The sequence below is a fragment of the Monodon monoceros genome, unplaced genomic scaffold, assembly GCF_005190385.1.
Source record: "Monodon monoceros isolate NGI ecotype Baffin Bay Population unplaced genomic scaffold, NGI_Narwhal_1 Super_Scaffold_3, whole genome shotgun sequence".
NCBI classification, from domain to species: Eukaryota; Metazoa; Chordata; class Mammalia; order Artiodactyla; family Monodontidae; genus Monodon; species Monodon monoceros.
This window is the reverse complement of record NW_021703780.1, coordinates 97,816,014-97,829,442: the sequence shown is the minus strand read 5'-3', so window position 1 is coordinate 97,829,442 and position 13,429 is coordinate 97,816,014. Positions and strand designations below refer to the sequence as shown.

General features: G+C 38.4%; 1 protein-coding gene across 2 annotated transcripts in view; it reads left to right on the top strand.

The window, feature by feature from the left end:
- The window catches only part of RAF1 (Raf-1 proto-oncogene, serine/threonine kinase), a 72,841-nt gene that overhangs the window by 494 nt on the left and 58,918 nt on the right, over positions 1–13,429 (top strand). The window contains exon 1 of one of the 2 annotated variants that reach the window (XM_029241980.1): positions 167–592. The exons of the other annotated variant lie outside the window; for it this stretch is intronic. The gene's annotated coding sequence lies outside the window, so the exon portion shown is untranslated. Of the gene's footprint in view, positions 1–166; positions 593–13,429 lie in introns of those variants that run through there. 2 annotated transcript variants of the gene reach the window in all.

Here is a 13,429-nt window from a genome sequence, read left to right as displayed (position 1 = left end):
GGCCCCGCGGCTGCCGGGCGGAGGGCCCGGGCCAGGCCGCTGTCACCCCGGGTGGCGCTGGGCGGGCGGGGGCTCTGGGGCCCGGTGTCATGGCCGGCGAGCCGAGTTCCCACATCCCCACTCAGGTTTCCTAGTGTTTTGGGGAAATGTGCCGGCACTACCCCTGTACCCGGTGTACATTCCTTATATTTTGGCCACGAGAAAAACCGCCCAGAGCTGTCTCGGATCTGTGTTGTCACTCAGATGGGCTAATGTTTTTTTGGCCGCGGAGTGGGGGACCCGGGCTTGCATCTTCTCTCAAGTTGACACCCTCTTCCGGAAGATGAGAGCAGTCAGGGACGGGAGGAGGAAATAGGTCGATGCCCCACCACAAAGGCATAGGGGCCTCCCCTTGGGTCTCAGGACTCTGCGGGTACCTAATGAGACGTTTGTGGTGCTTATACTGACGATTGGCCCCGGGATGCCTTTGGAATGAAGATCCAGGGCTCTATGTGTGTGAAGTGAGAGCCTCCAGGACGCTTCAGTTCTGCAGCTGCAGAGGCTCTGCAGAGCTAGTCGATGCCCAGAGAGAGGAGTTTGGACATCAGGAGAGGCGAGGCGGCTCTGTTCATTCATTGTTCTCTTTCAAGGGCTCTGGGTGTGCCCCCTGGTATTCATTCTCTGGTGGGAAGCATGATAGGGTCTCCTGTGTCTCCTCGAGATGTGGCCGGGTTCTAGAGGATCACCCAGTCTAAGGAGGGAATGGATTCAGCGCACGTTCATCATTTCTGCCTGATTCGTCCTCTCCGGGCTGGAGGGAGTCTGCCCTCTGTTAGCTCCCGAGGCATGAACGCTGTGCGCTGTGATTAGGATGGATTTACCAAGCGTCTTGGGAATTTGGAACAACTAGTTTTGCCTGGGGGAGTTGAGGAAGCTTGTAGACTGGAGGGGACTTTTGTGCTGAGGTTTGGGCTGATGAGTAAGTGCTCATCAGGTGAGGAGGAGGGGAGCGCATGCTAAGTTGAGGGAACAGCTGGTACAGAGGCACGGAGACGTGCAGGAGTTTGGGGAGCAGCAAGCAGTCTGGGGTGCAGGAAGGAAGTGGTGGGAGATTAGGGTCTGAAACAAAAGTTGGCTAGCTTGTGAAGGATCTTTGTTGAAGATAGTGAACTAGTTGATTTAATTGGGATTATTTTAAACGAGTGTTGCTGATTCTCTTTTCTTGCTGATAACTTTATTTCCTCCTTCTGTTGATGTTAAAGCTGATAGTAATTGCACAGATTGACTTTGTTAAACCCAGTTAAGAACATTTTGATACGGGCTTTATGTCACATGTTTTGTACTTGCATTGTGGTGAACGAACTGAACTCATATTCCTAGGGATTCTTGCAAACGTTTCTTCTAAAGTTACACTTGCTAACAAAAATGTTGATTTTATAAATGTAGTACACTCTACTAATACTACATTTTCAGTGGCTGTTGACAATGTAAACCATGCTCCCCAGTCATTTAGAAATTGGCAGATTATATGAAACATCTGAAAAATTGTAGAATGCAAGTGAGTATATTTTTAGTTAAGTAAATGTTTTATATAGTAAACTGTTTCTTTGGATTGATTCCGTGGATTCCAATTCTGTTATAAAGTCTTTAGCTCTATGAACATAATTTTCCCCAAAGATCTGTATTGTGATTAACGTTTATGCTAAAGTGATTATTATGGTATTAACGGACTTAATCTAGCAGTTCCTAAATCTTTCTTGGGTTGTAATGATTATATACCACTGGAGAACCTTTTGGCTTGTTTTCACCCTTATCACTTCGAGGGATAAGCTGTTGAAAATGCAACAGAGACAGTTTGACCCAGTTGAACACTGGATACTTGGGAAAATTAACCTGTTACTCTTTCTGTTGTAAAAGTTTATCTTTTAGGTATGCGGTGTTTGTGATCGTAAGTTGTAGTGGAACTGCGTAGTCTTGTTAAACTCTTGTCAAATAGTTTAAAAGATGTGCATGCCTTCAAAATAGAAGGCTTGAGTGAAATACATTAGAACATATTTTATGGGATTTGGTTTAGCAGAAGAAAACAGTGAGAAGCAGGTTAAGCTGGTCACTTATGATGAAAAGTATCTAAAAGATGAAATGGAGAAAGGTTAAACATTAAGTATTGTATTATAACTGCTTTGAGACTGGTTGCTTTTAGTTTAAAACATGCCGTCTGTGAAATCCAAAGATGAAACAACTTCTTGGAAGTTGAATTTGACTTTTCCAGAAGCACCAGATTATTTATTAAATGGAAAATATAATTAATAACTTGAAATTACTATTTCAAATAGCCTGTTAGTAGTAGGTGCATGATTCTATCACATTTTAATTCCAGGTAAAACTTTGTTAATAACCTATTGCTTAAAGTAGGAAAATGTTACATTGGAGAGTGCTTTTGTTTGCATGTTAACATAGTAGGCCATATATAATAATCCTGGTCTTGGGAGGAGCTTGTTAGCCAAACAGCATGCCTTAATGTTGACTTGCAGAAGAGAATTTTAAATATTGCCTTTGAAAGGCAGTGGACTAATGTTACAGCGGGATGGGGCTTAATGAAACCACAAAATCGAGCTTTGACTTATTAAAAGGTCTTCTGTTTTTTAAATTGTGCGTGTCATGGATGTCAGTTCTCCATAACAAATGTCTGTAGTTGGAAAATTGCTCACCTCGGCTAAATTAATTGGGAAATCCAAAGAACACTTGGGTTCATTTAGGATAAGGTTGTTTAGGATTATTTAGGTTGGGGTGTGTGTGTGAGAGTGTGTTTATATCTATGTATGTGTATGGATGTATAAGAATGCTTATTTGCTAAACTGACCAGGTTGAAAATGTGATACTAGATATTTGTGTTATAATTCACTTAGTATTTCTGGTATAGGGCTTAACTACCTTGCCTGTAATCCTCAGGATAGTAATGTCTGGGTATTGCCTTAAAGTTGTGAGTAAAAATTCCTTAATTACATATCAAAATTTTCATCTTCATTTTACGGTGGTTGAGTCATTCTGTTCCTCCTTTTCTCCCAGAATACTTGTGTAGCTTGCAATGATTTTAATAGTTAACTTCAGATCTGTTAGCTTTTCTTCTAAAACTACTCCTAGAATGTCAGTTTAACCAAGGAAAATGTCAAATGGGTGTTGTTCCTTTGTTACTGGTTTTGGCCCAGGCTATCTCAAGTCTCTTTGGCAAATCACTCAAGAAGTGTGTTAATTGCTTCACATTCCAATCAGTGTACATAGTTTTTCTTAGGAACACTTGACACAGAGTTTTATTTTTAGATCAGATTCTAAGGGATTTTACTGGGTGGGGATTAACAACCCTAAAACTAGTTTGGAATCAAAACCTTTGTGATTTAGAGACTGTTTACATTTTTGGTTAATGAATGGGAAGCTGCAGGCAATGACAGTGTTTTAGGGAACCAAATATGTCTAATTGCTTCTGAGGACCCTTGTAGACTCTACCATGACATCTTTCTACCTGTTGGGTTCCACTTACTATGATCCAGTAGGAAGATAAGTACATCTTTACTGTTGTAGTCAAGATGTTGTCTCCTATTTATTTTCTTCCAGCCTGCTAGGGAAGGCAAAAGTAGTCTGATTTCTTTGAAGCTACTTCTTTCTAGGCATCATATTTGGACAAAGTATTTACCTTTCTCCACCCGTAAACATTTCTGATCGAAGAATCAGGGTAGTTAATGTTTTAACTTTGTTAATAGGTCTTTAAAGTTATGACATTCATAATCTGGGTTTTATGGAGGCATACTTTTCAATCTCGGATAGCTTTTAACATCTGTCCTTTACCTAGGTTTGGGGTAGATGAAATACTGAGTTTTCCTTAGAACATGATTCTTGTTCTGTGTGGCAAATCTCATTAGGAAGCTCAGAGTTTTTGGGAGAGGCATTTCCCTGGATCCAGATAGATCATTCAGAAAGGAACTCCCATTTGCATTTAAGGAAGTTTGTTTACAGTAGAAAAAACTAGAAAAAGTTCAAATGTACAACAATGATAAAATGATTAAGTAAACTGTGGTACAGCCACTTATGGGGCCCTATGCTTTTCACTAACTGTGGCGTATATGAAGCATTTATGACGCAGGAAATGCTATATCCAAATGATTACAGTTGTGTTAAAAAACGAAACAGTACAGTGGAATATTACTCAGTAATAAAAAGGAATGATGTACTGGTACATTCTCCAACATGTATAAACCTTGCAAACATTATATTAAATGAAAGAAGCTATTTAGAAAAGGCCACATATTGTATGATTCCTTTTATATGAAGTGTCCAGAATAGGCAAATCTGCAGAGAAAGTAGATTAGTGCTTGCCAGTGGCTGGAGGGAGTGGGCAATGGGGAGTGACTGTGACAGGGCTTTCTTTTTTGAAGTATTGAAAATTTTCTAAAATTGATTGTGGAGGTGAATGCACAACCCTGTGAGTATAATAAAAGCCATTGCATTGTACACTTTAAATGGGTGAGGTGTATGGTATGTAAATTATATCTCAAGCTTTTTAAAAAAACTCAAAACCTACCCATAGGAAGAAAACACATGTAGATGTTAACAGTGGTTGTTAAACAGTAGAAATACGGATAATGTTCCTCTTTATACTCTTCATATTCTCTGAATATATTGGCTTATAATAGAAAAATACATATAATAAAGTTAAATTCTATTCGTGGTGTGGGCCTTTATGTCCCTCCAAACCATTCAGTCACTCTCAGATTACACTGACAACTATATTTTTGAGCTTCTTTCACCTGTTTTCTACTTCCTCCAGATTAGTTCAGGCTTTTATGCTGTATTTGCCTTGACTGTTGTTAGAACTTCTGAATTGAACTTCTTTTTCTTATTTTTTCCCATGCCAGTACAGTTTTCACATTATTGCCAGATTCACTTTTTAAATGTGTAGAATCTTAAAAATTGAGTTTCATTAATTTTTTGTATAGATAGTACAGTCACATGCTACAAAATTCAAAGAATACGGAAAGTTATGCTGTGCAGAGTAATTCTGCTTTCCCCTTTGTTTCCCAGATACCCAGCTTTTTTTCATGGAGGGAAATATGTTATGGAGTTCTTATGTTTCCTGTTTTGTGATGATACAAGAATATTCAAGCGTAGATGTGCTGGCCTTACTTCCTTTGGCAAATTGTCCAAGAGTCTCCATTGCTTTTCAGACTAAGCATACAGTTCTTGCTTCTATGTCTTGCTAATGTGGATTCCTCTTACTATCTTCAGTGGAATTCAGAAGCCATTTTTTTTTAGCACCTAAGTGGGTGCAGAAGGCTAGTGTGGTGGAGGGTGAATTAGGCAAGTTCCTGCCTTCAGCGACCTTATCTAATGAGGAGAGATTCACAGATTTCCTCACTTTTATCTGTTCCTCTTTTAAGAGTCATTTTGAACACCATCTTCTAAATATCATTTCCCGATCTTTTTCTCTTCTTCTCACTCATTGTTTCCTTCTTTGAACCCCACCTTAAAACCCTTGCATTTATTTTTCTTATGGTCTTTATCATATAGTCATTTGTGAGCTTATCATCCCATTAGGTTATCAACTCAAATTAATGCTTTCTAGTCAATGTGCAAGTCCTTCTTTATTGATATTTGTGAAAAAATTTGAGAGGCTGAGGGACCAGGCCTGTGTGCTTTGGTGAAAGTATTGAATCTAAATTACCACATTTAATATTAGGTTTTATAATAAGACCTTTTATTTAAACTTAACAGGGTTTCTGTATGTACTTTTCGGTACTATGCACTGTAGACTTTATATGTATTTATTGTGGCGTATTGATATTTTATTAAAGTGTTTGTTTACCTCTCATCTTTTCTTGGAGGACTGTATCTTAATCATCTTTGAATACCCAGGGTTTAGCACAGTGGCTGGCCCCCCTGATTTCAGTTCAATTTGTTGAATGTAAGGTGCTAAATGATGTTTATTGAATTGAATTTTTTGTATAGATGTCTTACATCTCTGGCTAAACTTAAGCTCCTTAGAGCTGAGCCATGTCTTATTTATAAATCTCTAGTTCTTAAAACTTTCTCTTGATTATGTAATAAACATTAATTGCATGAGTAGAGATTCACAGGTTAATCACCTGTGGATTTAGTTCCTTCCTACTGCCCACCACACAAATGCTTACAATTAAAAGGGTATACTACTTATTAAACTCATACTCAGAACTTTGTAACTTAGACATCTGTCGGAGGAATTACCGTGTCTGTTTTGCTTTATCAGTAGAGTGCTCTGTGGTTCAAGCCACTCTTGCCATACTGGCTATTTTCTTCTGCATTCATAGGCACGTGGAGGAAAGTTTCAGCCAGAGAGAATGAGGGGATAAATGATACTCTTCTGCCTTCCTTGATCTTAGTCTGGACTGGAATTAGAGAAGTGTGAATGTGAGAATAGATATGTCCTTCACGACTAGTATTTATCTAGCTGTCTGACAATGCAAAATGGACCCTTTCGGCTTTTTTTGGGGGGTGGTGGCGGTGGTGGTGGTAACTTATACAAAATATAAAATATACCATTTTAACCATATTTAAGTGTATTACTCAGTGGCATTAAGTGCATTCATAGTGTTGTGCAACCATGACCACTAATCTTTTTCCAGAACTTTTTCATCATCCCAAACAGGAGAACTCTGTAACAATTATAGAATAACTCCTCATTCCTCCCTACCTCCACCCTCTGGTAAACTCTGTTCTACTTTCTCTCTGTGAATTTGCCTAGTCCAAGTATCTCATATAAGGGGAATCACACAATATTTATAATTTTGTATCTGGTTTATTTCACTTACTGTGTTTTCAGGGTTCGTCCATATTATATTGTGTGTGAGAATTTTATTCCTTTTTGTGGTTGAATAATATTCCATTATGTGTGTGTGTGTGTATGTGTGTATGTGTATGCTCCCATGTGTGCACACATAAAATATTTTATTTATCCATTCAATAGTTGATGGGCTCTTGGGTTCCACCTTTTGGCTTTTGTGAATATTGATGCTATGAACACTGGTTTACAGGTATCTATTTGAGTCTCTGCTTTTATTTCTTTTTAGTATATACCCAGGAGTGGAATTGCTGATCATATGGTAATTCTGTTTAACCTTTTGAGGAACTGCCAAATTATTTTCCACAGCAACTGAACGATTATATATTCCCACCAGCAATGTATGAGAGTTGCAACTTCTCTGCATCCTTGCTAACACTTGTTATTTTCTGTTTTTTGATAGTAACTGTCCTAATGGATGTGAAGTGGCTCTAGGCTTTTTTCTCACTGCTGATTAGATCGAATGGTCAAACCAGAAGGTTAGGAAGTTGGCTGTATTTGCATCGCATGGACTTTTTCCTTCCTTATAAATGTATTTGTATACAATGTTCTTGAAAGAGATAAATTAATTACACAATTAGTGACTCATTTTTTGAAAAAAAAAGTTTTTTGTTAAGCTGGTACATACAGTTGTTGTAGTTACCTTCTTTGTACCCTCATTCCCCCCTACTTTTTTTTTCTTTAATTTTCTTGGCGGCCGCGTGGCATGTGGGATCTTAGCTCCCCAACCAGGGATCAGACCCGAGCTCCTTGCATTGGAAGCGAGGAGTCTTACACTGGACCGCCAGGGAAGTCCCTACCCTCATCCCCTTTTAATCTAAAATGTATTCAGTTAACCTGTAAAAGGTGATTTCAGTTAATCCTGGGTGGTAAGATATAGTAAGTGAAAAAAGTAGGGTACTAAAATATGTACAATAAGACTCCATTTTTATAAAGAAAAACATTTACATGCGTCTATTAAAATGCTACCCCTTCAAGTTCAAATACTACAATGGAATCATTCTTTAGTGTCTACCTCTTCCTCCACTTGAGCTATAAGTGACCTTTCCATGCTCCAAATTCTTATAGTTTTCTTAAGAAGTTACGCCTCTCCGCCCCATCACCACACCAAAAAAAGCTGTCACACACAAAAAAGCTGTCACATCTTGTTGTAGGCCTCTTTGTCATCCTGAAAGCTCATAGCACATAGTCTTTGGGAAATGATGATTTTTTTTCTTCTACTTTAAAAACTCTTGGAAGGCAAGGTCTGTCTTTCTGAACTTTATATTCTTCGAAGCAATTAGCAGTTGAAATAGATTCTTAGAAATTGTTAAATGATAGTGCTCCTTATACTTTTCCACTCAGTTCTCTGCCAGGTTGCAGTATACAGAGAGGCATTCTGGTTCTTTAGATTGTATATATCAGTACTTTTATGTGGTAGATAGTGATTCAATATCCATGGAAAAGAATTAGGGTAAATATTGTAATTATAGCTTTTCTCCATTAATATTTTATTCTGATATTTAAGCATCTAATTTTGTGCGAGGTACTATACTGGATGATGGAGTATAACAAGATGTAGGAAACGCGTATAGTTCTTTTCCTTAAGGCATTCAGACTTTGGTGTATAATTACATAGGTTACATTTTCGTATTTTGTTTTTTTTGCTCCTGTGGCAAAGTAGCTGGGTATAATTTAGGGCTTTAATGATTCAATGGTCTAATTTACAGAGAAAACTTCTGCACATTTCCTTGTTTTAAGAAGATTATTCTTGAAAAGTTGATTTAAAATATTTTCTGGGAAACAAGTGATACTATCAGTTTTACAGGTATACCTTATTGTAATTGTTACTAGTTCTTAAAACAAGCAAGGTGATTGATTACCTTTGGGGGTATCATTGAAGAGTAGGGAATCTTTCTGTGTATGAAAGCCATTGACTCCAGAATGAATTGTAGGAGAAATGGCCGAATCAGATGGTTACTTCTTGAAATAGCTTTGGCAAGATTGTAAACCTGGAGGAGTACCTCCTATCTTGAGGATAAATCTCAGTGTCTGTCCAATTGAGAGATGCTAGTGTGCAGAATAGTGGATTCACTTATTTTATATTTCATGTCTTTATTTTTGAGGAAAGCTAATGCTGTTTTTTAAGTCACTTGTTAATTATGCAGGACTTGCCACTGAAATTGATGCCTTTTATGTGGAACAGAAATTATTGGTACAAGGTTAAGTCAGTGTTTTCAGGCATTAACTTATTAGCAGGAGGAGATGTCTGCGTGTTTTTTTTTTTTTTTGCGGTACGCGTGCCTCTGACTGCTGTGGCCTCTCCCGTTGCGGAGCACAGGCTCTGGATGCGCAGGCTCAGCGGCCATGGCTCATGGGCCCGGCCACTCCGCGGCATGTGGGACCTTCCCGGACCGGGGCACGAACCCGTGTCCCCTGCATCGGCAGGCGGACTCTAAACCACTGCGCCACCAGGGAAGCCCCTCTGCGTGGTTTTTATTTCCTCTCCATCCCCTTCCACTGACTAGGCGTTTTTTACTTCATTATTACCCAGCCATCAAAATGATCATTCCTAAACCATATTTTATTTGTGCATTGATGTATTTTCATGCTTGTGTTAATGGTTTTACTTTGTAAATGGCTCTTTTCATTTAAAAATGAGCAGTTGCTGCCTAAATGAAGAAGCAATGACTGATTTGGAGATGAAAAGTAAAACTTGGGTTAAAAAAGAGTTCAGACAAAGTGACTTAAAATGAAAATAATGAAAAAGTAAGAGTTAAAAATAAAATTGGCTCCAGATGTCTTTCATTGTGGAACTGATTGCTTTAACATAATTGTTTGGACTAGCTGATTAACTTGTTTTGAAATTAATTATCCTTTTAAAAAGTTAGACTCTTTTCTAAACTCCGGTGGCCCTGCTTGCTAACTATTAGAAGGGTAGAGTATCACATTTTTTCATGTTTGTGTATGCTGGCCAGTCATCTGATGAAGTTACCAGTTTGTGGTCAGAAATTGAGAAAGAGGGGTGAGAAAACTCAAAATATTGACACACACACCACCTTGCAGTGCATCAGAGTGCCCTTTTGAACTGGTTGGGAAACTGTAGTTAAGCCATTTCCAAACTAGACGTATTATTGTTTCCTAGCTTGGACAAGACGACATTTTATTTAAGTGTTTGAGCGTTTCTGTTCAGCAGAAACTTTTTATGTGTGAGGGTGGGTTTTTTCCAGTGTTGCGTGACCAACTGAATTAAAACAAAACAAAACAAAACACTTAATCCTTAAAGGAAGCTTGGAGTAATCTTGAAAAATTGATCACCCAGTCTCTCAGATGGACCAAGGCTGGATTGAACAAAGGGATGAGCTTAAAGGAGAAATGAAGAGTGAAGTCGCATTATAAATACATTAAAATACGAGTAGGAAATTCCCTGGCGATCCAGTGGTTCGGACTCTTGCTCTCTCACTGCCCAGTGTTCAGTCCCTGGTCAAGGAGCTAAGATCCCGGAAGCCACCTGGTGCGGCAAAAACAAACAAAACAACCAAACAAAAAACGAGTATTCATCTGTGTTTTTGCCCTGCCAAAAAAAGTGTTTTAATAATGCAGGCAATTTTAGCCACCATTCCTCATACTGAGTCTATGTTCTTGTGAGATTTTGATTGCAGTTGAAGAAAGTGAATCTATTCTTTTGTCATTCTCAATTCTCCCAAGCCTTATAGTTTGACCATCTCACAATTGAGTGTGATTGTTATGTCTAAAGATACATTTTTAAAAAAAGGTCTGTAAAGATAATAGCTTACCTTTGTTGACTTAACTACTATATGCCAGGTTCTTCTGAGAGTTTTACCTTAATTCATTTTTTTTTCTTTTTCTTTTAATAAATGTATTTATTTATTTTTGGCTGTGTTGGGTCTTTGTTTCTGTGCGAGGGCTTTCTCCAGTTGTGGCGAGCGGAGGCCACTCTTCATCACGGTGCGCGGGCCTCTCACTGTCACGGCCTCTCCCGTTATGGAGCACAGGCTCCAGACGCGCAGGCTCAGTAGTTGTGGCTCATGGGCTTAGTTGCTCCGCGGAATGTGGGATCTTCCCAGACCAGGGCTCGAACCCGTGTCCCCTGCATTGGCAGGCAGATTCTTAACCACTGCGCCACCAGGGAAGCCCTACCTTAATTCATTTAATTTTCCCATCAGCCTGAAGATGTAGGTACATTGTGATCCTTATTTTAAAGAGGAAGAAACACAGAGACAGATGGAGTAAATACCCTAAATACAGGCCATCTACTTAAGGAGAGATTAGAGAGAGAGATTTTCTGGGTTAGTTTTGACTTCATCCTACATCCTATCAGCACCTTAGAATTTAAATTCTAGATGTGATGCAAACTTACTGTTTTTGTTAGGTTTCTGGGAATGCCGTCTGCCTTATAATTTTCTTTATGACTTAGAGTAGTTCCATTTCCTTCTTATAGGCCTTAGATGATTAACCCCACTTCATCCCTGTATTACTTCTTCATCTAAATTATAAATTTATTGAGGGCTGGGATCAAGTCTTAATCAAATTGGCCTCTCCCAAGTACTTACTTTTCATAGAGCCTTCAGAGGTATCCCTTCTGAAGAGTTGTCTTTCCTAAACTTTTTTTGACTTGAGTAGAAATAATTACTTCCATTACTTTTTTTCTGTAAGATGATAAGGAATCAGTTTGTTATGACTTTGTATGTGAAAACTTTTCTTCAAATCTTACATATTTAATTTAGGGATTTAGTTTAAAATAGCACTTTACGAAGTATTCTTCTTGGGGCTTCCCTGGTGGCGCAGTGGTTAAGAATCTGCCTGCCAATGCAGAGGACACCGGTTCCAGCCCTGGTCCGGGAAGATCCCACATCCATGGAGCAACTAAGCCCGTGTGTCACAACTACTGAGTCCGTGTGCCACAACTACTGAAGCCTGCGCGCCTAGAGCCGGTGCTCCGCAACAAGAGAAGCCACCGCAGTAAGAAGCCCGTGCACCGCAACAAAGAGTAGCCCCTGCTCAATGCAACTAAAGAAAGCCCACATGCAGCAATGAAGACCTAATGCAGCCAAAAATAAATTAAAAAAAAAAAAGTATTCTTCTTTCCAAAATGTATTTCTCTCCACCACTAATCAATGTTTCATAAAGTTCTAGGAACTTTTAATCACTTGTATAAAACAATTGTGGGCTCACACTGAAGCCTTTAATCTAAAGTTTGGAGTGATTGGGGATACCTGTCTAATGTTTTATCTTAAACATTTACCATTTAATGGGGAGACTTCCCTCTCTGGAAAGTTTTCTGTGCAAATTTTGCCAGTTCTTATGAGAATGTTTAAGATGCTTAGAATTTTATATGATAGGTAATACTCTGAAGAGTGAGCTTAGTGGAAAGATTTCTGAAATGATTTGTTGGCTTTTGTAATTTTTAAAGATTCATTAGACGATTAAGTAATCAAAACTGAGTAGACACAAGTCTTTGGAATAGTGTTAGTGTTCTGATCAGAATGGCTGTTGGAGTTATTAAAAATCAATGAACTAAGTTTATTTCATTGCTACCATTTCTCCTACTCTGTACTCTTAGCCTATTTTCTAATTTTCTGATTTACCAGGAAGATACAGAGTTAGAATATTTTAATTAACTGATTAAAATATAAATTGACAAATACTTCAGATAAAGTTGTATACTATATATAGTTAATAGAGCTACTTCTAACTGTATTTTACTTAAAGAACAGTGAAAGAGGATATTTTACATGTCTTTTAAGCATTGTCACTGTAAGTTGTACATAGCATTTGATTTATCTCTCTTTGATAGTAAATCTTGTCTAATTTCTCCTATCATGGGGAAAAAAATAGGCTTTTTGAGGAAATGATAAATCCAAGCAGAGAGAGAGGTGTTTTCCAAAAAGTTACATTGGTTAATTGTAGGTAATTTAGGAGCGTGCTGATGTTACTCACAGGTTCCGAGTTATAGACTAATGGGTAAAGTATCTGGAATTATTACTCCGTGCAGTCTCTGCAGAGGATCTCTGGGAATATGGAGACAATTTGCAAAGATCAGATGAACAAGATAGCATATGGCCAGTGTTATTCCCCCAAGTAATGTGAGAGCTTAACAGTTGATCTGTATTTTGCAACCTGGGACTTAATTTTGGAAGACAGTACCAGTAGCGGTTAAGAGCTTTAGGCTTTTAACTCAGAAAAACCCAGGCTGGAGGTGTAAGGGCTATCTAGAAGAGTTCCTGATTGTTGTATATCATGATAATAGGGAACATTTACTGTCTCAGGCCAACACTGTGTGTTTCACGTGTTATTTAACTCTCACATATTATAAAACATGCTGAGTAGAGGAGAATGAAATACAAGTAAATCTTAAGTTTAGGTGTCGTAAATCAAAGGCTATTTAAAACTATAGACACCATAGTGGATTCAGGTCAGTTATACCAGTCGTAGTCTTTTAAAGCTCTTGCTACCAGTTCCTCCTCCTCCTTTCTCTGCTTTCAAACCAAGGAGAAACTCACAGCAGCTAGATAATATTACAGCAGAATTTTAACTCTAGGGCAGTGCCCAGGTTATTTTGATGTATAGGAATCCTTTTGTATT